The following is a 23,842-nucleotide window of genomic DNA, read 5'->3' as shown; positions in this document are numbered from 1 at the left end:
AAGAAATGATATTTAAAAGATTTATTGGGGACTACATTGCATGATCTGTACTGCAGAAAAGGTTCTGAAAAGCTCATTGTGATGTTGCCTTTGGATAGAACATGGACGGAATGGCAATGCAAAGGCTTGTTAGTGCAAGTGGCAGTGATACAGTATTTGCTAAGACGTGGATGTGGAAGAAGCAAAGACTGTGACTTTTACAAAATGTAGTTGGTCAGCGCTAGGATTCTAGAATCCGTTTTTGCTTAAGTCTGTAAAAATCATGAGGAGACAGACTGCATACATCTAGTTTTTAAGTTGCTGCAAGCAGAAAAGAAATTAGGTGTACTGGATTGCCCAAATTCAGGTCATCATTTAGATTACATTTGTAAATTCCATTTCTCTATTTTGAAAATTTTCATTTTCTATGTTTACATAGTTAACTATTTTGTTACTCCTCTCACTTGCACAAAATGTCAAGTGTCTTCAAAGCACTGGGCTTTTTTTACACCTCTGTAGTGAAATGAAGAAAGGGAATGGCATTGAAGCATTTCAGTTTTACAGTTAGGACACAGTTTGATTTTGATCCTTTTCCTCTTCTATTGAAATTGCACATTTTTCACAAATTATTACTGATGCTACTTCAGGGGACCTGAAGATGTAGAATCTTTAGGTAGGTGGTTGCCTAAAATATTAGAAGGGTGATAAAAATTCTTTTTTTTAACTAGCAAAGCTTTATGCTGACAAAATCCTAGTGCAGATTCATTTATCTTTTTGTCCTTTTTACTTATTCTGATGGAGTAGCTGATTCAGGTGCTGCCAATAAAATCTTGGTCGGTCCTACAGGTGTGTTTTCATTTTGGAGGATGACAAAGTGGAGTTAAATCATGACATGCTGGTTGACTATTTAAATATGTACTATTTCACAGATTAGCCTGGTCTTCTTGACAGGGAAAACATTTTTATTCTTTGACGGGTTTATGTCTTATCCTGAAAGGTTGCTTTGTTAATTATTACTGTAAGATGAAACTTTGAGGGATTGTGCACTTACAGGAACACCAAGATTATCTTATGTTAAGATAAAAAAAACCAAACCAAATAGCCTAAAACTGCAAACAGGCAAGAAATATGTGTGCTTTGTGATCTCTAAAGTGCTTGTTATTTATGGAGTTTTTGTTCTTTTCATTACAAAAGTAAAGAATTCTCATATTTCACTTTCACTTGCAAGTTTCAAGAATTTTTGTCAATCTGGACGTCTTTCACAGCATCATCTCAAGTGATATCCCTCACGCTCGTGACTTGCCATTATGAAATCTCTGAAGCAAATCTCAATGAACTTCCAATCATAATATTCAGCCATGGTACCATTAGTACTACCTCCATTTATGATATTGGGTTGCTTGAATAAAGTTTTAGTATGCCACAGTATGTTAGTATGTTCTTCAAATAATGTTTGGAATTTTGCAAATAATGTGTTTGCTGCTTTTTTATCACAGTGATTGGAAAATAATTTTGATGTTACTGCTTGTTTTTTAATAGAGAAGTTAAAATCATTATAAAACATCCATTTATGTAGTAACTGACATTGCATTGGGAGTGACTTTTTAGAGCCAGCTGGTAAGCAGTCTGTTTTGAAAATTAAAATGCTCTCAATGGGAGAAGTGAAAAAAATAACTAATTACTAGAAAATGTAGCTTATCTCTGTCAACTTGCTGAAATACCGTAACAGTGATTAAAGATAACAGCCATTTTATCAATGTTCTTAAATGCCAAGGTTTAACAGGCTTTAATTCAGAAAAAAGCATGATCATGTGTAATGGCTAGTTAGTATTTCAAAACCCATATATAAATGAGAAATCACGGCTTACTCTCTTATTAAGGCATTTCTCAGCATATTTGCATGGTGTATGTTTCTAAAAAACTAATGTTTTACCAAATTTCAGAACGCGTGGTCCTTTAAGTATGTTGTACAATTAACTCAGCAAATTAGAGCAGTAAGATGCCAGATCTGCTGCAATTAACATTAACGATCTGGTTCTATTGCTAATGCTTTCCTAAGTACCGTAAAATTAACACACTTAGATTTACCTTGGACTTTGGTATGTTCCCAGGCAAGGCTTATATACACCAAATCAGCACTTGTTGGAATATAATTCAGTATCTCATCTGCTTTTTTTCTGATTCCTCTTGAGCCACGAAGTTTGCTGGTGATTGACACGTTCTGTTAGTGCTTGTTCCCATATGGGGATTAAACCGTGACTGATGGAACTGTCCCAGACTTTTTCATTTACCTCGATTTCTCCCTCATCTACTGCAATCACACCTACTTGCCCTGTGGGAAAACAAAACTGAAGTAGGTGCTAAAACCAAGATGTTTTACATTCACCTAACTGATTACAGTACTTATGGGCAAAGTAATACAAATGATTTCTGGTTTTTTATTTATTTCCTGGTTCAAAGGGATGTGCAGCAGACAGTGGCATTGGCTGGAAATTGGCAAAGGCTGGTTAAATGTGACCCTTAGCTGAATGTTGCTGTATGATTTGTTGAAATGTTCTTGATAGATATCATGAGCTTCCAAACACCAGAACTGGGAACTGCATTCAGAATACTTTATGAAGTTAGTGAAGCAGTTAATCACTTGTAGTTCCTGTTTCTGTGGTCCTTTCTTATTAATTTCTAATATTTTGTTTGACTTCTTGTCAATTTTTGAGTGCTAGACTGGTGCTGACAGAGAACAACCTATATAAACACCAAAGTCATTTTTCTGGGTGTTAGCAACTTATTCAGAACCCGTTTATTTTTCTCATCGTAATTATTTTGTGTTTATTGGCATCTGACTTCAGTTGCCATTTTATTGCAACATAATTTGTTTCTCTGAGCTTCTGCAACTCATTTCGATCAAGTTTGGTTTTTAAGTGGCTCTGAGAATTTTTGTATCATCAGCAAATTTTGCAGCCTTGCTAATTTTTACAGATATTTGTGTATATTGAGTGAACTGCAGAGGTCACAACACAGATACTTGTGAAATGCTGTGCCTTCTTTCTGTTGTGAAAACAACCACTTACCATTGCCAGATAAACAGTCCATATGTCTAGTAATTTGATGAAAAAGCCTTATTCAGTGCAGAACTATGGATTCCTGCTAGTATCTTCTTTCCCTTTTGAGAAGGTTTGAAGTCAGAGAAAGCCAGGCTTCTAAGACATCAGAAATAGAAAATTATGGAAAAAATTCATGTAACAGCTGTTCTCTCTTTAAGAGATGCATCTGTATGCCCAATTTACTTGCAGTCTGCACTGCCCTTGGTAGGAGATACATGCCTACATCCCTTGGTCACACAGATTAGTCCCCTTACACCAGAGCAGTTGTTGTCTTCCAATTCTGTCATTTCACTTGCTCACAATTTAATCTACAGCCATGCTCGACTCCCATTTACCTGCTGGCAGAAAGTGGATAACAGAAAATTGTGGGCTGATGCTCCCATGCATTGCAATTCTCTGGAAGTGACCCTGCCTGGGAATGCTCAGGTTGTCACAAATGCTTGTGCAGTGCCTTCTGATGCACGGGCTGGGCTGGTAAGCTTGGAGAAACGCTGCCTACAGTCATGGTTTTGCCATATTCTTTCAGATGATCCCTCTGAAGGCTGCAGGTCTGCGTGTAACTGGACAGCGTGCAGGTATTTCCCAGTGTTCCACTGCCAGCAAAACCATGTGACACGCAAGTTTTGGGTTTGAAATACCTTCACTCCCCCTTGGGCTTAGTGTTCAGAAGGGCATGAACACCATCAGATAATCTTTGAATTAATGAATATTTTCATGAGTGAATAATGCATAAACCCAGCTCTTACTGCCACCAACAATCCATGTTGTTTTATAATGAAATATGCATTTCTTTTATATTTGAAAAATGTAAAGTACATTCATTTTGTGGGTAGTGCAAAATTTATGATCTTCTTAATTATTCAATACTTTTTAAAGTTTGTAGGTATATTTAAGTGACATAACAAATGACCACTCTGTCCCTTACCAACTCCTGAAAGAAAATATTATAGATTTGGAACTCTTAAGGTCTGAGCCTTCTCTTTTCCCTGTCAGATTAGATATGATCTCTACAGTCTGGAAAGACAGGTTGCCCAAAGCATTTGAGCACTTGGTTCTTCCTGAAGTCTTCTGTAGCAAAGGATCTTATTAGAAGGAAAATGTGTGAAAATGTTTGAGGCTCTGTGCTTGACCACCTGCAAGGCAGTGCTCAGTGTGTTAGAGGATCAGACCTAGCATGTAGGTTTTGTGTTACTGTGCCATGTGCAAACTGGAGATGGAAGCATTCAATTTGTGTTTCTTGACCTTGTGTATTTACCTTTAGAGTCAGGATTTTTTTAAAAAAAATATTTGTCTTTGTAATTGACATGGAGGAATAGAAATTTAGACTTCAGATACAGCAGTAATAAATCATAATTTATCAGGTCTGGATTGTTATATCTAAATGACAAACAAGAACAGCTGTGTACTGCTTTTGACTTTCTGTTATCTCTCTTGTATGAACACAGCTCTAGGTTTTCTAACTTTGTTTGGTGCAATTTATATGCTTTACAAGTTGCATTTGTTGATAAACAGGACTCTAGGAGAAAAATCTGAGTATCATTTTGAGTAATCAAAAAGTGAGATGAATATTTGGTTTTGATGGGTTTTCAGGTTTTCCCTGTGAGAAATCCTCAAGTACATCTTTCAGACACTGTTTTCTAAACGTTGCTATTTGAAAAATTTGATATTTTGTCTATTGTTTGACGATGGTGCACACTGGTTTTGAAACAGTCAATTGCAAACCACAGGATACAGTTCTTCCAGATTTCTGAGCTGTCATTGCAGCAGCCTGCAACTGCTCTCTTTTTCCTAACATGAACTACCTTGACCATGTGTACACTTCATCCACTGCCCATTTGAGACTTACCATGATGATTTGCCTGAAATAACTCAGCAAGACATTTTGCTGGATTTACAGGTGTAAGACTACTTTAACTTTGTTACTTACTGCTTTTAACAAGGTTATATTCTTTTCTGATTCCAAGTTGTGAACTATACACTCCTTCAGTTACCTAGGTTCTACTCCTATTCTCTCTCTCTCCTGCGTTAAACTGCTCTCTCTGGCCTTTGAGAACTTTTACAGTTGTAGATGTGGTTGTTCACTTACTCCTGTACCTCTGATTTTAGGACATAAAGAAATTAGAAAAACTCTTTTTTTTTTTTTTGCTTTGTTAGTTAAAACACAGTAATATTAATAATTAGTAATTAATATTAGTAATATTCCTTTCAGTCACTGTACTGTCACTGTAGCAAGGAAACTGCCCAGTATTTTGATTTACAGATAGTTCAATGCAGCAACTAATGCTGTCACAGAATGAGTATTTAACACAGTGTAGCCACTAGACTACAGTATGCCCTCCCAAGAAATTTCTTATTTCTCCTGAAATTACATTTAAATTCAACCATTGTTCTCTCTTACACATCAGTCTTAACAGACCACATACTTCCCTTTACAAGGTCCTCCTCTGCATATGACCTGGTTCAGCAGGGGAGCATTCCACAGATTACTTAATTCTCTTTAACTGGGACAACCAATACCAGAATGTCACTCATCAGCGTTTTATTTGATGTATTTAATTTTCTGTTAGTGAATTGAAGCTGAGTTTCACATTCAGTGCATAATGAATATCTTGGGGGCCGCTTTGAGGTACAGCAAGAAGGCTCTTGCTGCCTGATTCTGTTTTGCGTCATCTGGGGCTCTTGCTGAGGATCTGACTTTGTTCCCTCTACTGTGCAAGTGCACTAAACCAGACCCCTTTACTGTTCAACTCCAGCTGTGAAAGGCTTGATCAGAAACTGGTAGCTTTTTCATGAATGCTAATTTTAGAGATTCTCTAGTTAGCTGATTGTGGCCAAAGGAAAACTGAAAAGCTGTACAACCATCAAGCTATCTTACCATAAAGCATTATCTTAGGCATTAAGCATTGCCCTTTTTTTTGTGGGGCATTTAACCTATTCAAAAGCTGTCTGGACACAATCCTGAGTAATGTGCTGTAGAGCTTGAGCAGGGAGGTTGGACTAGATGACCTCCAGTGGTTCCTTCCAACCTTAGCCATTCTGTGATTTGGTGACTCCTAATGCTTTGGAAAAGAAAATAGAAGGTACCAGAGTGCAAGCAGATATATTTTCTGCTAAATCTTCTGTACTGGCATTCTGTTTCAGAAATTTAACACGTAAACCACTATAAAGTTCTCCCTGAGCCTTCTTTTTCTGTGGGCTCAACACCCCCAGCTCCCTCAGCCACTCCTCATCAGACCTGTGCTCCAGATCCTTTCCCAGCTTCATTGCTTACCTGAGAGTGTCTTCTAGTGGTTGCTAGCTTGTCATTTACATAATGCAAGTAGTTTTAAATTACTTGGCTTATACAGAGGAACATAGTGAAATCAGGCCTCCACCAAGCAAGGATTGGTGCCAAATCCTTCATGGTCCTTTCTTATGTTAAATAAAATTCCAGAATTTCTTTATGGACAGTACATACAAATTAGACCTGAGTTTCTTTATGTAAGGCTTTAAAATAATGTTGGAAGTAATTAATGTGTGTATGACACTCAGTGGATTTTCAATGTGTCTAGTAAAAGCAGGTACAGCCTTGTTTTATTCCATGTTGATAAATGACTTGCCCGTGACCATGAAAGAGAGGTAGGAGTAGCAAACCAGCAATAGAACGTTGAACTCATAACTGTTCTCTGAGTTAATCCCTAGGTCCTGTTTCCTCATTAGTGAATCACTTAGATTTACTAAACCGATTGGAGCAAAACTTGCTTTCAGCATCTAGTTCAGCCTTGTAAAATCATCATGAACTTCAGCAAGTTTCAGAACACAATCTACATATTAATGTTTCTTATGAGTAGGGTAGTGAAAAATAGATTTTATTCTATCTCTACAAACATAATCCATGATGTAAATTGAGTAGTTTTTGTTCACATCTGATATGCTGGGTGATGATGTTGTTTTCTATTCCATTTTTAATAAGTGTGGGTATGTGTATTGACATTTTTAGTAGTGATATTTCAGTAACCAGGCTTATTGGTATTTTAATTATTTTTCAATCCTAATGTTTCTATGTTTGTCCTTAAGTCTTATGTACAGTTCATCTTTTCTAAATTCTGAAGATTGTTGTAATTTTCAGTTCCCAGTTCTATCCTTTCCTGATCTCTTTTTCCTCCTTCTGCTGCACATAATCTCCCTCCATGAGTTTCTTCTCTCCTTGATTGTGAGCTAGTAACCCTTCCTAGATGTCTACAAATGACTTTGGTTTTGTACTGTACTTCTATCTGTGTTTATTTTTAAGAGTACACATTTTTTTCAATATTTACTATGTGCAAAATTCAAGTAATTTCAGTCACAGTAAGTGTTTCCTAATACATGCTTTGGTTACTAGTAATTTCAATTCTCAAGTTCTTCCAGGGATTTTCCAAGACATACTTAGTGATTTGTGAATTTAAGCATAAAAATACTATAATTTTAAACATATATTTAATGTTGCATACATTCTTAGGACTTTTTAGAAAATTTTATTTAAAACTAGATAAACACTTTGAGAAAAATCTTTAAGAAATTTAGCAAAATTCTTATGAGGGGATTCTAAAATTTTACAGAATACTTTAGAGTGTAACTGGAGTGGCGAGACTCAAACTTGGTGTTGTTTAAAAACAGGCAGAAGGAACAGGACTAATAAAGGAGTGTGCCATTGCAATGACATCTCTACTCTGCTTTATTTCACTTTGTTGTTTTCCAGAAGACTCAGAACAAGCACCACCAAACAGTGACTCATATAAATACACATTTGATTTGCAGAAGTAAACAGTTCTAGATTCAGAAAAAATTTTCCTAGAAATCAGATTTCACAAAACTACTGTGTGAAATTAATCTTTGATCCTTTTTGTGAAGCTTTTTTTCTGAATTAGAAAGTGTCTTTCTGAAATAAACAAAGCAATCAAATGTGCTTAGGTTCTAATTAATTTTTTTTCCTGTGAAAAAAGTGAAATAAGTATTTATGTCAGTGTGTTTTCTATGCATAATTTCTGAACTTTATAGAATCTGAAAGTGTTATCATAGAATGGTTTGGATTGGAAGGGACCTTAAAGATCATCTCGTTCCCCTCTGTGCCATGGACAGAGACACTTTTTACTAGACCAGGTTGCTCAGAGCCCCGTCCAGCCTGGCCTTGAACACTTCCAGGGATGGGGCATCCACAAGTTCTCTGGGCAACCTGTTCCAGTGCCTCACCGCCCTCCCAGTAAGGATTTTCCTGCTAGTACCTTATCTAAACCTATTCTTTCAATTTAAAGCCATTACGTGTCACTACGTACTTGTGAAAAGTCCCTCTCCAGCTTTCTTGTAGGGCCCCTTTCAGTACTGGAAATTGCTCTGATGTTTTCCTGGAACTTTCTCTTCTCCATGCTGAATAACTCCAACTCTCATCCTGTCCTCATTGGAGAGGTGTTCCAGCCCTCTGACCATCTTCACGGTCTCCTCTGGACTCATTCCAGCAGATCCATGTCCTTCTTATGTTAAGGGTCCCCGATGTACTGAAATGAGCTTATGAGCTACTGACAGTGGTCCTGTTGTTTATGAATTAATATAGAACTTACTAGAGTGCCAAATGCAAGTATTTCAGATGTAATACTGTATCACCATCATGGTTTGTTTCATGTTTCCAAAGGTGAACACTTTTCTCACTTGTAATACAGATTAATCTGACTTTGCAGCCTTGTTTTTGAGATATCCTGAATTCTGGCGCCATTTAGCAACAGAATCAAGGTCTGACACATGCATATTTATGATACTTATCTTCAGGGATACAAGTTATTATTCAGATAATAATTCCTTATCATAATTATAACTTAGTTAGACTTGACACTTGAAACAGAGTGTGGCTGTTCAAACTGGACTTGAAAAATGCAACAAGGGGAAGAAAGACAAATGTACACTGCATATAGATGGGAAAAAGTCCTACCAACCAAAAAAACCACCACTGATTATTCTTATACTGAGAAACATTGAAGAATAGTGTGGTGTGTTTTCATTTGGTTCTGGACCATACTTTTTTAGTCAGTCTTCCACATTATCTCCCATTTCTCTTACTTTAATTCACATTGCAGACTGGTCTTGAAATACACAAACTTAATTTCTTTTGGACAAGAGGTCCAAGACTCTGCTATGGAAACCCAGGGTCTAGCACATAAGGAAAATGTGGGGTATGCCCAGCCACCCTCATGTGAGGTATTTTATAGTATTTTCTCCATTAGTGAAAACTTCTATTTTGTGAGATGAGAAAATGGCTTCTTGAGGACTGTTTAACCAGGTTATCTTGCATGACAAATCAAGACAGCAAGGTTCATAAGCCTTCAGAATGCTTTGGAATACATAAATTACAGAAATTATTAGTATGTTTTGCATACAGTGGTTGCACAGTTATATTAAAGTACACTTTCAGTGCAGTTGAAGTTAAGCAGGCCATTAGTCAAGTTTAAGAGGTGCTGAAGTTATTCTGTGTTTGCTTGCATTAATGAAAATCACCATCTTTGCTATTTTTAGAAAAAGATACAAAGCTCCAGTTTCAATTTTTCAATGCTGACCCATGCAGAAAGATTATTTCTGTACATAAGGGCTACATTCTTCACTATATGTGGGGGTGGAGTGTGAGATCCCAGTAACAGCATCCTACAGTCTAACAGAACTCACCTCCCAGATGTGACTTTCATCCTTTAGTAATGAATGTATTGTTTTCCTAGTGGCTATGAAAATCAAACTAAACAGCTGATCCCATAGTCTTCTCCCCCTTTCAAAATACTTTAACAGGCAGGTCAAACAGTAGTTAAATTAGTTGTGTTATAGCTTGTTAAATTAGTTGTGGAAATCCTGAGCCAGTAGACTTCAGTACTGCGTGGAAAAACTGAAGGTGTTTGTATTACACATAGATGTCTTACCCTCCTGTAGAATGGCAGTAACACTGGAGGTAAAATGTAATGTCCCTTATGCACACTTCTAGCAAAATCTGTTTTGTGTTTATAAGTTGGTTTTAGCCCTACTATATTTGTCTTTTTAAAAACCTTCTTTGATCCCTTTCTTTGAGTTTCCTTTCTCTAAATATGATATGCGAGTATGAATCCTGTAATTAATTCTCATGCATTTATTCTATCAGCTGGTCTTCCATATTAATGCTGGGGTGGTAAAGATGATGAAATTACCCTAATTTTTACCCCCAAAAATTCATACAGTATGACTCAATAAGAGCTTTCGTGTGAAAATATTCAAGGATGCTATATTGAAATATTTCATAGACTTTCACAGATGAATCTTTAAAACTCCATACAAATTTTTAAAATTAAATAAGAAATTTATGTAGAGATTTAAAATCTTTTGAAAAGGAAGTAAAACATTGAACAATTTTTTCTTATAGAGTAAGAATTTTATGCTTAAAAGTATTTTATTAATTTTATTTGTAAATTCCCTCTGATGCATTGAAAATCAAATTCAACAGCAAAAATTGCTGTTTGCAAAATGAAAGTTAACTAATTTTGACAACTAAATAAACATTTTGAGTTTATTTGTGTGGTTTTGTGCTTCTTTAAATGTTACTAAAATACCTTAATGTTTAAGTAGTTTCTTAATTTATGATTTAAGTAGGTACTCTGTTGGAAATACTTGTGGATCCAAATGCAAGTACTTGTGTACTAATGTGTGCAAACATTGGCTATCGGAGGGGATGAGTTCAGGTTTTGCCTGTTTGTTCAGTGAAGGAGAGATACCATTGATTTGATGCTGACAAAATGGTAGGGGTGTGTGTGACTTTCTAAAGAACTTGTGAGGCTTGGTTTGATTCACAAGTTGGTTTAACTTGCTAAAGATGTTATCAAGAAAGAAATTTTGGTGGTGAAAGTGAATATCAGACATCATCAAGAATTTTTTCTTACTGTTCTATTTGAGGTTGTAATTAGTGACAGATAATAAAGGTATAAAATCCTAATTTTTTCCATCAGTTTTGATTATTAGAGCTGAACCTTTTCAAGAAATTATTTAGACTTTGGGTAAAAACATAAATACCCTTTGTCAGCTTTAAATTTAATTTAGAGGATCCAGTAATTCAAATGAAAAAGTAAGAAAACTTGCAGATGTTACCTGTATTTTATTATAAACAGCATACATTGGCTGGAATGAAACAGTGCCTCTGGTTCTGTGAAGCCCATGTGTTGTCTTCCTGCACTCAAAATTACAGAACAAATTCTTTACAGAATGATGTTTTTGTATCCGTAAAAATTGAACACCTTCCTCAATTCCTTTCGAATTACTCATCCTTTCATTGTGTTAAAAATAAGACTTGAATCTGAGTGATTGACAAAGTTCAAAGGGTCAACTGTATAATCGACATTAGCTGTAAGATTGAGAAAAGTGCTCCTGAAGTTACCCAGTGTTGTCATGTAATATACTTATTCCAACTTGATAACTTCTTAGCCTCCCTTTCCATCTGTGACCTTTTGGGGAACACAATGAAGACTATCTGGAATCACATAAAGAAATTTAAGTTTTTATAACTTTTGGATATCTGACTTGAATTTTTTTCTAATTAAATTTTTTTTGGATAATGATGTTGCAATATTTCTGAAGAAATAATTATACATCATGGCATCTTTAGTTGCCCATGTAGGGATAAGTCACTGTTTTATCATAAAAAAATCCCCATCATTATTGATGGGATTGGTATTGCTTCTGTCTAGTTTAATTTATAACGTTATCCCAGACTTCTGTCCTCAGAAGACCTTGTTTCCACATAGGTTTTTTATTTTAATCCATGGCCTTCCCACCTCTGTCATAATTGCTTAATATTTATCCAGTATCCCCAAGTGTGAAATGCTGTGAAAATGTGATGGTTTTGTGAATTCTTTCAGCACTCTTCTATTCAATATGTTCCTATGTTTTTGTAGGTACAAATTACAACAAAGATGATACGTTTGAAAGTGAAGGTGCGGAACAAATCTGTTCTGCCATAGGAGAAGAATATGTAGTACCTGCCAGTCAACTTCATTAAATTATGTTGTTATAGCAACTGGTTAGCCTCTTCCATACTTAAAATATCTTGTGTCAAATAATTAGTACTGCCTAATTGTATTTTATTGCAAAAAAGGCAAGTAATTAAAGAGATTCTTGCAATGGCTGTGGGGCCAGAAAGGGTCAGAAACTACTTGTAATTGGAATATGTTTCGTGCATATAAATTAATAGGTCTAGTAATCTGTCTCTTCATTCCCCAGGATCCAAAAAACGTACCCAGAATATTTGAATTGCTGTTCCTTGCTTGGAAATACTAATGGATAAAAATTACTTCTTGTCCTCAATCTTTTTTTCCCTTTGTTCTTGTCTGCTTAGGAGATCTGTAACATGTGTCCACATAGACAAATGGCCCAATAAAGTCCATTTTGGACTTTTCAGGGCATTTCTCTGTATTCTGGCTGTCAATCCTGTGTTGCAGCAGGTTCTTTTCCTCCAAGTTTGGTCTTCTGCATGAAAACACCCTGAGCATTTGATCAAAGACAGCAGCCATCATAATCCACAAATACAGAGCTTTGTGGGAGAGAAAAGATTTCTAGCAACATAATATTTGAGTTTTCAAGTCAGCAAGTGCCCAAATCAGTCATCCAAACTAGTTTAAACAAGCTCAGTTATGGAATTAGAGCCTATTGTTAAGACAAGTACCTGCACTTTTTTCATGGTGTGAGGAGGTAATTTTTATTTCTCTTCAGGACTTCTCGATTTGATCACCAAGCTGAGTACAGAATGGATGCTGAGTACAGAATCCATTATCTGGCAGTAAAGGTTCTTTACCTAAAGAGAAAACTGTGCTGTCCTGAGGGGGTGGGGGATTGAAATTAAAGAGCTTCTGAAGCGGTGCAGTAGTTGTGTTGTAGACTTCGAAGTGTGTAAAGCAGTACTGACATTTACTTGGGTATCTTCAATGCAGAGCAAGAGAGGAACAGATTACAGCCCTCCACTTCATGTAAAACTAAGTACAACTAAAATATTACCCAGCAAAAGCCTTACCAATCCCAAATGTAGGTCAGTAAGTCTTCCAGTGACTGCAGTTGGAACTGTTCCATCTAATCCAAGTAATATTCCCCATGTTCTCCATGCTCTTGCATTGCAGGGCTTTGCAGTTCTACAGCTGACAGTCCCATCTGTTTCTCTTCATCTCTGAGCTTTGCTCTCATCCTATTTTTATGTGTCTTCCCCTAACAAGGTCATTCATACCTCTTTGTGCATACCACTGTAGCAGGAGCTCGTGTTAATTAGGTATGTGGGGCACAGGGAGTTACTCCCAGGTGGCACCTCTGCCATATGGTTTTGAAATAGCTCTTTGCAATGAAAAGGAGAGCTTTACTTCTCCCCTCAGGCCTGCCTTAAGGTAGAAAAGTTGACTTGTTTGTGGGTATGAACCCTTCAGTATCTTGCCAGACATAATCCAACAGAAACAATTTTATGTTCGCTGATGAAATCAGAAGAAAAAAGGAAACTGAAAACTTCTTTCCCCAACAGTTGTTTCTAAATTGTGCTTTAAAAAAAAAAAAAAAGAAAAAAGATGTTTCTTCATTCCACATTGTATCCATCTCTCACCCACTATGCTTTTAGTAATTGATGCTTCGCAGTATTTTTTACTCTTTAATCTTGCATTGGACTTTCTGGGTTTGCCTTTCTTACATGCATATCATAATGTTCATATTTAACTTGTTTAGCTTTACAGTTAGTAAGTGTTTAAAGGACATTCTTCTTTTATTGATTACACAGCTGTACTGGTGATTGCTCCATGTGCTGGATGACTTGTGTAGGTAGTGCAAAGTAATAGTTTTTTGAAAGTGTTATTGCAGTTCAATATGTTTGCATATGGAACAATTCTGGATACAGAAATGCCTGACTGTTTTCCTAGCAGTGTACTAGGATAAATTGTCAACATTTACTGTCTGAATTTTCTCAAATAATTGCAAAAAGTAAACTTCTATCATTCAAACACAGCAAAAGAATTTATTTTCTAACTTCCCCAGATGTGCACAGATCCCATATGTGCCCTTTTCACTCTTCCTTTAAACCAACAACTTCTTCAGCCAACCAAATATCATTTGAGAGGATTAATGCTGTAAATGCTGTTTAATTAAAGATTTAAAAAAATGATATACATACCTGTTAGAGGTAAATAGTATTGCATTTTGAAATTTCCAGTTAATTTAAAGGGGGAAAAAATGTGGTGGCCATCATTTTGTCCCTTGATTTGCAATCCAAGTGTTACTGTTTTGATATAAGTAATAGTTCTTTTGGAAATCATTTTAAATAAGTACATGCATATTTCTTTTTGCTTTAAAATTTAGTCTTGACCTTAGCAAACTTTATCAGAAGGCAGGTAAGTGTGTTCAGCAGAAACTAAACAGATAAGAATTTACAAATATTTTTTTGAGTTACAGCAAAGATATGGAAGATGTTCTGCTATTTTTTCATGATGAAAAGTACCGGGCTTTTCTTTAAAACTGAACACTGTCACATGAATATGCATTTGTTTAACTAAATATCAAGATATTAAAAATTCATGTTCTCAAATATTTACTTAACTCCCCTGGTGAAGATAGTTGCTCAAAAGGGCATAAACCCCCACTCTCATTGGTTAAAAGATAGTTTATGGCTTCATAGCCTGTCTTCAAGTCATGCCAAAACCTGAGAAATTATATGATATCTAGATTATTTTAAGGCATGTTAAAAATGTATTAACCCTCTGAGATTTGCATTTTTTATGAGAGATTAATATTCATTTGCATGAATTTGTCATCCTTCTGTCTTTCCAAAAACAAAGTCTGAAAGTCTATTAGTTCTGTTGGTGTACACGGTCAGTTGAGAGGAGAAAGATCCACCTGCCAAGTATGAAAAATTAACTCAAAAGTCAGCAGCAGTGTTCTTTGTTCTTCACTTAACTTGGTCCCAATAGATGGAAAAGAGTATATAGTTCATATCTTCATAGGACACAGGAGGTTTGGAGAATTTACTGCTCTGCCATAGATTTTCCTTTAGCATAGTTAACTTCTCTAGTTACAATCCTCCCTGCCAAGGATGTAATTTATGATTTCTTTCATATGAAACTATCTGCTGTATTGTTCTTGATAACTTAAATTTATTACTGTGCTGCTATAACTACTGCATGCCAAAAAACTATCCCTGAGCTGTGTTTCTTTTATTTTATAGAAAGTGTTTGGTGTTCAGGTCCTCCTTTTGCCAATACCTTTGATGGTGTTTCTCTAAGCAGCCAAACCACTCATTCATGACAGTAGTGGAAATTGTAGGCCTGATGTGATTGTCAGCTAAGGAACCTGAACATTCTTCTGAGGCTACTTGGAAGTACAGATACTTTTCTGTGTCTCATTTTCAGCATCTTGTGAAGCAAATGGAATCCAAATATTGGTCAGCTTTCTCAGGCTACAGTCTCCTACTGTAGTAAGTTTTTTTTATCATCTGAAGTTCTGGTTCCTTGCAGATGGCTCCGCTTCTTTCTGGTGGCCTAAATGATTTCTCCTATTTTTGGAGAGACAACAGAGACAGCATTTCTTTCCTAAGGCAGTTGCCCGCCTGGGTCAGTTTTACATCCCCAGAGTCCTGCAGCCTGAAAATTTTGTGTTCTGTCTGAGTCAAGTCACTTGGGAGCAGATCTTCCCCTTCAGTCAGTGTCCTCGTCCCATCCTCAGTGCCTTCTGCTGCTAGCACCCAGTGTATGTTCCCTTTTTTTCTCCTTTGCTACCAAGTGTATCCTTTCCCCTGCATGGGGCTCAACCAGGCTTCGTAGCAACCCTCTGGAAACAGGGCATGAGCACCTGCCTGGCACAGGCCCCAGGTGAGACAGGCCTGAGGTGGAGGCTTGGAAGAACTGAACTGCTCCTTTTCCGACACAGGGTGAGGAAAAGATGCTCCTGCTGGCTTTTGTGTTTCTTAAATCTGCTGGATGATATTACTATTGACCTTGTGTTGTATTGGAATGATTAAATTCAGGAATGGTTGAAGGGAGATACAAGCAACTGGAAAAGCTAGGAATGATATTCAATGGCATTAAGGTCATTGTCTGACCTTGTAGACAAGGATGGAAAAGAAATGTGATTTTTTAATATGTACCTTTCTAAATGAAGTAGGTATGGAAGAATTGAGAATATCGAAGTAGGTGAGTTTGCACACAAAATTCATTTTCATACTGGAGTGCATCAGACTTCATCTCCTATACACTGAATTAAGATTACGTGAATCTGACCAGGCTCCAAATCCAGTATAACAGTTTTCATAGCTAATCTTTGTAGCACTGTGTGAATAGAGCTGATTTGTATACTTTGAGCAAGAGGAAAGTCTGTAAAGTTTTTATGATGTGAGTAAAAGAAACCCCAACAAACCCAATCTGACACATAACAGAAGTAGCATAGTTTTAGATTTTGTTATTTACAGCTGAAGCTGAGCAGCAGATATATTAGTGGATCTGAACTTTGTTCAGCCTCACATCCAAAGATAAATAGCCTCATTTTTTCAGATGTAGTGCTTATTATGTCAGTTCTTAGAAGAATGGAGCATGGTATTGTACTTGGATTAATGAATTTGAAAATCCTTCAACCTCAATTGAGCGTTACTTAAACATTTCAGGAAATGGACCCTTAAACTAGCAGTTTTATCTTAAGAGATTTTATTTTTAGCATGAACCTGCTGGTTCTTTAAACAAGCCTGTAGGGATAAACAAACATTAGTTTTCATCATGTTGAGAAGTATTTTTAAGCAGAGACACTCTGTCTTGTCTCAGATTCTGTACTAAGCCAGATTATTGGCTGAGCTGGAGCAGAATGTAAGCTTTTATGTATGGTCTAGGAAGCACTAACACTTTTACTGTTTCTTGACGATACATTGCCTTATAGGAATTTATTAGGACCTGTGTTTCTTCCATGAAGGATGGGCATTAAGCTGCAGTAATGTCAGTGTAGTGGTTCAACCCTGACTGAGGAAAGAATCACATACTGGCTTCTCAACAATACATATTTTCAGTTCTCCCTTAGAAACAGTCATTCTGCTGAACAGCAATGTGTTACTGAAGGTACACAAACAGATATGCAAGCCTTCTGCCTCAATCTAGTTATGTCTTCATTGCATAGTTTTTGACTTCGAAATTAAGGTCTTGTTTTCTTTGAGGAGATTTTCATATGCTCATATGTTCGTATCTGTCAGTTTGAGTAAAAATCTTCAATATATAAATAAATGTTCACACCTTTCTGCCTTGTGTGTGATTAGTTCTATTCATAGATCAATATCTAACTGTACCTTCGGGAGGGTTTTTTTAGTAAAGAACCACCATTTTGGTTATATTGCGAAATACAGCATGCACTGTATTGCTTTCAGCTGTACTTGACATTCCCTTGGATAATTTGCCAGTGTACCACTGTGTAAACTCTCAGGTGGGTCTCTCTATAAAACCTCTGTGAAGCTAAATTGTAATAAGGGGCACTATTAACATGTAAATCTCTATACAAAGAAATAGGTAATGTTTACATTTTCTTCTGTAGCCACAGTAAAGCACCAGAAGGTTTTGATGCTCATTGTTTCTTGAGACAAGAATGCTTCTGAAAAGCTTGACATTGTCTACTGTGTCTCCTGAGATCTGTAAATTAGGAATAATTTTCTGCCTCTCTGCAGTTGTGTCCAGCAAAGTATTACTGTTCCCAAATTACTTTAGGAATGCTGAACAAGGTGCTCTTTTGAAGAGCCCAGAGTAATGGTAGAAATGTCACTGAGGTTCTGCTTATTTTCACTGGGCTGGTGCATCATGGCAGAAGGTACAAGGTCAGTGAGTTTGCGTGAGGTTGGCGTGGAAGTGCTGGAAAGTGCAATCTGTCAAGTCAGTGATGAAGTGTTGTGAAGAAAGCGGTGAGAATGATTTTATAAAACTTACTGAAAGCAATAAACCAGACAAACAACTCTGTTGGAAACCTCTTACTATTAAAATACTAAAAATATTCTTACTGCCTTTTAAAACTGACAGAGCAAGGTGCAGGCAGCAACAGAGAGATTACTAGAGAAAGATGATGCTTGCTTATAGATTTTTCATTTCTAGGCTGCTACTTGGATATTTTAACAGCTAACAGATTGATTTCTCTCTTCAAACTCTGTGTTTTTAAGTTCTTTTGCATTAAATAATCTAAAGATTTTAACAGAATTATTTTTGAATAACATACCCTGTAGACAGGCTATAGTGTGCTCTCCACTCCTCTCAGATGCATAAATCTTCAGAGTAAAAATTATTTCAATGTTAGTGCATTCTTTTGATTCGCTAGAAAATACATAGTAGCTGTCTTTTTCCTGGATAGCCTATTTGCTTTTGAAAGAACTTGTGGGATTTGTTTTAATAAAATCTGAATTCTTTAATGTGCAAGCATGGGATACAGTGGTATGTAACATTACCACCTTTTAGAGTTGGAAGCTTCTAAATTGTAGATGTGATATTATTGAGTATTGGATGGAGAGATGACTAAAAAGGTGCTTAAGTGATCCTGATGGAACCAGTGTGGTGAAAGCTTAATTGTTTAGTCTATTGCTGTCCTTTTTTATTGCACTGTGTAATGCTGTATATATATACATACACACACATATATATAACATTATGCTGTTATTGACTCTGCTAGGTTTTTCATAAATTTATGCATGCTTTCAAAACTATTTTAAAGGATAATATCTAAAGATTGTTAAATTGCAGGGCATCTCTGCCTTTTGCAAGCTGCAATTTTAGGGACTGAGTGAATGAAAACTCAAAATTTATATAAAATCTTTTTTCTTTTTCAATTTTTCTTCCTTTTGTGTTTTTTATCTATTACCTTTGAAGGTACCTTTTATCAAAACTGTTAGTTTCATGATTGAATCATTCAGCAGCTTGTAGGATATTCAGAATTTTTGCATTTGTTCTTTAGAAATGATCTTCTAAGAAGCAGAGGAGGCCAAAAACTTCCCACTTTTAAAACCTTTTTATAAAAATGTCTCCAGATTGTATTGTTTCTTGACATTTTGTCTCGCCTAAAAGGAAGTCATTTATGAAAAACCTAAAATGGAAAGTGTCGAGGTAGCTAAAATTAAACACTAAATAAAAGGGAGTTGAACTTGCAGGTTATATATCCAACCTTTCTGAAAAATCTTGTTTTGAAGATGGGGATCTGCCCTTTCACAGAGTGTCCTGATGTACACAGAGCAGTGGGGAAACTGACTGGTACTTTTTTGGAAGATATGTACTGAGATAGGGAATGTTCTTAGGAGTACTGCTGTGAAAACTGTTTTGGAACTATTTCTGTAAAATTGTTTTGCATCAGAAATCTGAACTCTTGAGCTTTAGAATACAGCCTTTTATGTGACTTCTCTTACTTTTATTAAGAGATACAGCTCCCTATAAAGGGGGAAGATGGCCCCTCTCCAGTTGAGACTAAAACATTTTTGCTGTGCATAGGCACTGTTGATAGTTAGGTATCAAGATGCAATTCCTGGTAGGTTCACATTTTAATGACTAAGCCTATTGTAATGGAACAAAACTGAAAAGAAAACGTGTGGTATAGATTTTCAAGCTGAGTAGTATTTTTATTCTTTGAGTGAATCACTCAAAGTTGTTATAGCAGGAGATAAACTCAATTTTCTGTAGCAGGAGAAAATGATCCTTCGTTCTGAATAGAGACCTGTTGCTTCTAATCAGAGTTTTGTTCATGTGAGAACTAGGAAGAAAATATAAAGTGTTAGAAAAGAGCATTAAAATGCAATGTATGCTCAGTAGTGGTTTTCTTTCCACTAAAGTTTTTTGGTTGAAGAATGATTCAGGACTAGTAAAGCAAAACACCTGAAGATTAAAAAGTTTAACTTCATAAATAAATCCTAGCCTAAGTATTATATATGAAGCTATCTCTTTTCCTAGAATGTAAATTTTTGTTGCAAAAGATATACTAGAGACTGGTTTCTTTATATTCTCAGTGAAAAAAGCATTATCCATGAAGATAAATACCTTCTTCAGGGGGACTAAATATTGTGGGTTTTAACTTAACGTATTCCAGGGCCATGCCATTTTTCATGTTTTGGAAGAAAAGCATCTTAGTAAAGGAACACCAGGAATAAATCCTGAGAACCTTTCATCTGGATCCTTTATTTATTCGTTGAATGTGCAGTAAAGTGCAATAGTGTGTAGGTGTAGCCACATTAGGGTTGTTCATAGATACACATCTTTGGCAGGACTGACTTTACAGCAACTCCCTAATATGTATGTTTTGGCTTCTCATTTACTTTGCAGAAGGGAGTGGTTGTTTTAGCCCAGAGTGTTTGTAACCAGGAGTATCTGTCACACAAATAACAGTTATTTTCTGAATACCAGGATGTGCCCATTGTGACAAAGGCGTGGCAATTTAAGCAAGCCAGAATGGCACTTGTCTGTGTCAGAACATGTATTTGCAAGGTGGACATGCAGGTGATATCTGCCTTTTTTTACTATTCCTGATGATCCATGCAGATCTATCATTTATATATGTTGCATTGGTGCTTCAGTAGAGGCTGGCATCAATAATCCAGATACTTCATCTGTGCTGACCCTTTTTCAGGCTAGGACCACAGAAACAGCATGACTTGCTCTGCAAATGGTCACAAACATCCCAGGAAATATGTAGTCCAAGGTAATGAAGCTGAGTTTTCAGTGTTTTTCATTCTCTTAACTGCTGAGGCAGCTTGGTAAAAGAAGAAAGGTAGTAAGTTAGGAGCTGATGGATGAGGAGGCAAATAAATTAGTCCGGATAGCAGTATAAAAGCAGAAGTGAACTGGGACAGAGGCAGTAGAAAGAGGGATAAATTAGAAAGAGAGGAGGAAAAAGTAGCAATAAATATGATTTCAAAGGAGTAGAGTGAGGCAAGGGGTGGAAAAAAGGAAATCTAGCTGTGGTGAGCTTCTTTCCCCTTTCTCTTCCTCTTTAAGAACCCAAAAATTTATCTAGAGCTCTGCTGCCCCAGACATATGAACATCTTATTCAGTGTGGTGGCAAATTTTGTTTTTCTATTCTATTTATTTATTTAAACCAATACATGTCAAATATTTGTTGAGTCAAGTACTGCCTCAGCTAGGAGTTATGTTAGGAGTGCCTGGTAAGCACTAGTTTGAGTCAAGCAAGTGTGTTGTGATAGAGGTGCTGCAGTTTTAGACAGGAACCTTTCTGCTTATGTTGCACAGGGTAGGATACTACAGAGATAACAGGATAATATGGCATATCTCAGAGTTCTTGACTGCAAAGATCCCAAATGCTTTACTGAAAGGAAAGGAATCAAGGAAAGGGAAAATGACTACAAGAAGGGAATGGGTTATTCCCAAGTTAGAGCAATAGAAAGCCCATGGGAAACAGTTGTGGTTTGCTGCTGCACCTCTTCCCAACTCTTCACAGCAGCTTTGTGTCTGGTTGAGAAATATAAAGCTTGACTTTCAGAAGCATTGTGTGTGCAGTTGCAACTGAAGTAAATGAGAGCTTATTGTTTTGAACATTGTGCTTGGACTTTCTGTTGGCCTTAATAGAGAAATGTAAAAAGCAAGTTCATGTGTTTCAAGAAGGCCCCCTAATATTAATGGATAGCAGTGACAATCCAGGGGCTAATACTTCTTTTTTCCCCAACTCAAGCTTGGAGTTAATCTCATCACCATAGATGTGATTTCAAGACAAACTTGTTCATTTTTGCTCTTATGTACTGTGGGGATAAATGCCTAGAGACAGTAGAAAGGGAAATAAATTCTCTGTGCCTGGTCAGGATGGGTACTCATTGATGTGGTGTATACCTGAACAGTTTTAAAATAATAATATACCTTTTATAGAACAAGATATAATAACTGGTTCCACCTGCATTTCTAATTTTAAAGCTTCTTCATAAGTATTTTGAACGATCTTTAATTGTGTTGGGAATTTTAGCAGGCACAATTAGGATTTCCCATCTAAAGTCATACATTCAGGAACAAAGCTGTGTGCCAGGATGTCTTGGCCAATAATTCTTGTTTTCTGGTCTGGAACATCTTAGTACCATATTCTATATAAGTGTAGTCTCCTGTCATTACTGAAGTTGTCATTCTGGAATGCGACAATTTGTTAAAATCTGTCCTTAAATTTTAAATATACAAAACTAGGTCTCTTTGCATATGTTTCCAGTGGGGCAGCATAAAATTTTGTATGTCTTAAAAAGGGATGGGCAGGTTCCAAGGTCTTACTTCCACTCTTTGAAAAGGTTCATTATTCCAGGGCATGTGTGTGTGAGGGAGAGTGCAATAGCTCTTCATGTTTCCATGTGCTCACATGTTCCTGTGTGTTTGCTTATGGAGATAAATCCATGCCTGGCATGGGTTCATTTGACATAAATACAAAAGAAAATCTTTTCTAAACTTGCTAGCAGTAGGAAACAATTCACCAATATATGAATAAGCAAGCCACAGCAAAAGAGAGAAGATGGTCCTGGCAATGCTGGATGTTTTAGTTGCATTTAGAATAATACCAAATGAGAGAACACATCTTTTCCAAACTGAGAAATGCAAACTTTTTCTCTGTTTCTTGATGTATAATAGTGAGGTGGAATTTCAGCACTGATGCAGTCAGGATAGTGGCTGATTGAAATTTCTTAATAAAAAATAAGATGATTTGAAGGAAATTTCTCCATCCAAATCCTGTCATGAGCAGAGAAATTATTGCAAGAAAGAGACCAATTGTGGGAGAGATGGCTTTGATAGACTCTTTAAAAAGAGATGGCCAAAGATGCAGGTTAAAAGATGCAGAAGACACAGGGGAGTGAGACTTCTCTTTTCTGTGTGACACCCATGTGGCCTCTATCACTGGCAGTAGCTTGCCATCTTCTGGTCCTCTGACATGTGGCAGCCTGCAGCTTTGTTTCTGTTTTGCCATCAGAAATGCAGACACTGTCTCTGCACCAAGATGATACTATGAGATAGCCAAGAACATAAATTTACAGCATACCAGCTCTTCCACTCCAGTTCCCCTTGCAGTGTTTTGGGTACAAGTAGTAATCTGTCCTCACTGTGTCAGGTGAAATAGGTCATTCCATGTTCAAAATGTCCGTGCGAGAAAATAATGCCAAGAAGCTGGTGATGGAGAAAATTCATATGCAGAATGAATTAGCAGTGACTTTTTCTTGACAATTTCAGTTTTAGAAGATTAGCTAAGCCCCTTTTATAGAAGAACTTTCCTGATGCCATAAGCCATGTAGTGGAGGACACCGCTATGTACAGCCTAGTGATGTCAGTTCCTGTGCTTTGGCATATGGGTTTCAGACTGTAGAAATAATAAAATAGTGCCTTCATGTGTCCTTGCAGATTTTTCAATTGATGAACATTAATTAATTCACAGAATCACAATCACAGAATGAATAAGGGGCCACTGGAGGCCATCTGGTTCAAGCTCCCTGCTCAGTTGGGGTTCCCTGGACCACGTTACTGAGGACTGTGCTCCGACACCTTTTGAATATCTCCAGGGAAGGAGACTCCACACCCTCTCAGGGCAATCTGTTCTAGTGCTTGGTCACCAACACAGTAACATTTTTCCTCATAACCAGAGGGAACTTCCTGTCCATCAGTTTCTGCCCATTGGTTGCTTGGCACCACCTCCTGACACTTTCCCTTTAGATACTTATATGCAATGCTTTAGAAAAAAATAGCCTAAAAATGTGAACATGAAATTGTAAAGTGGTATAGGAAATTAGTTATCAACAAGAAGATATTTTTGATACAGCATTCAAC

At 36.7% G+C, this 23,842-nt stretch overlaps 1 protein-coding gene across 5 annotated transcripts in view; it reads left to right on the top strand.

Moving 5' to 3' along the window:
* CHID1 (chitinase domain containing 1) overlaps nt 1-23,842 on the top strand; it is a 104,485-nt gene that overhangs the window by 74,800 nt on the left and 5,843 nt on the right. The gene's annotated exons all lie outside the window — the stretch shown is intronic.

This window comes from Corvus cornix, chromosome 5 (genome assembly GCF_000738735.6).
Source record: "Corvus cornix cornix isolate S_Up_H32 chromosome 5, ASM73873v5, whole genome shotgun sequence".
Lineage (NCBI taxonomy): Eukaryota > Metazoa > Chordata > Aves > Passeriformes > Corvidae > Corvus > Corvus cornix.
Note: the sequence above shows the minus strand (reverse complement) of the source record. Positions and strands in the feature narration are given on the sequence as shown.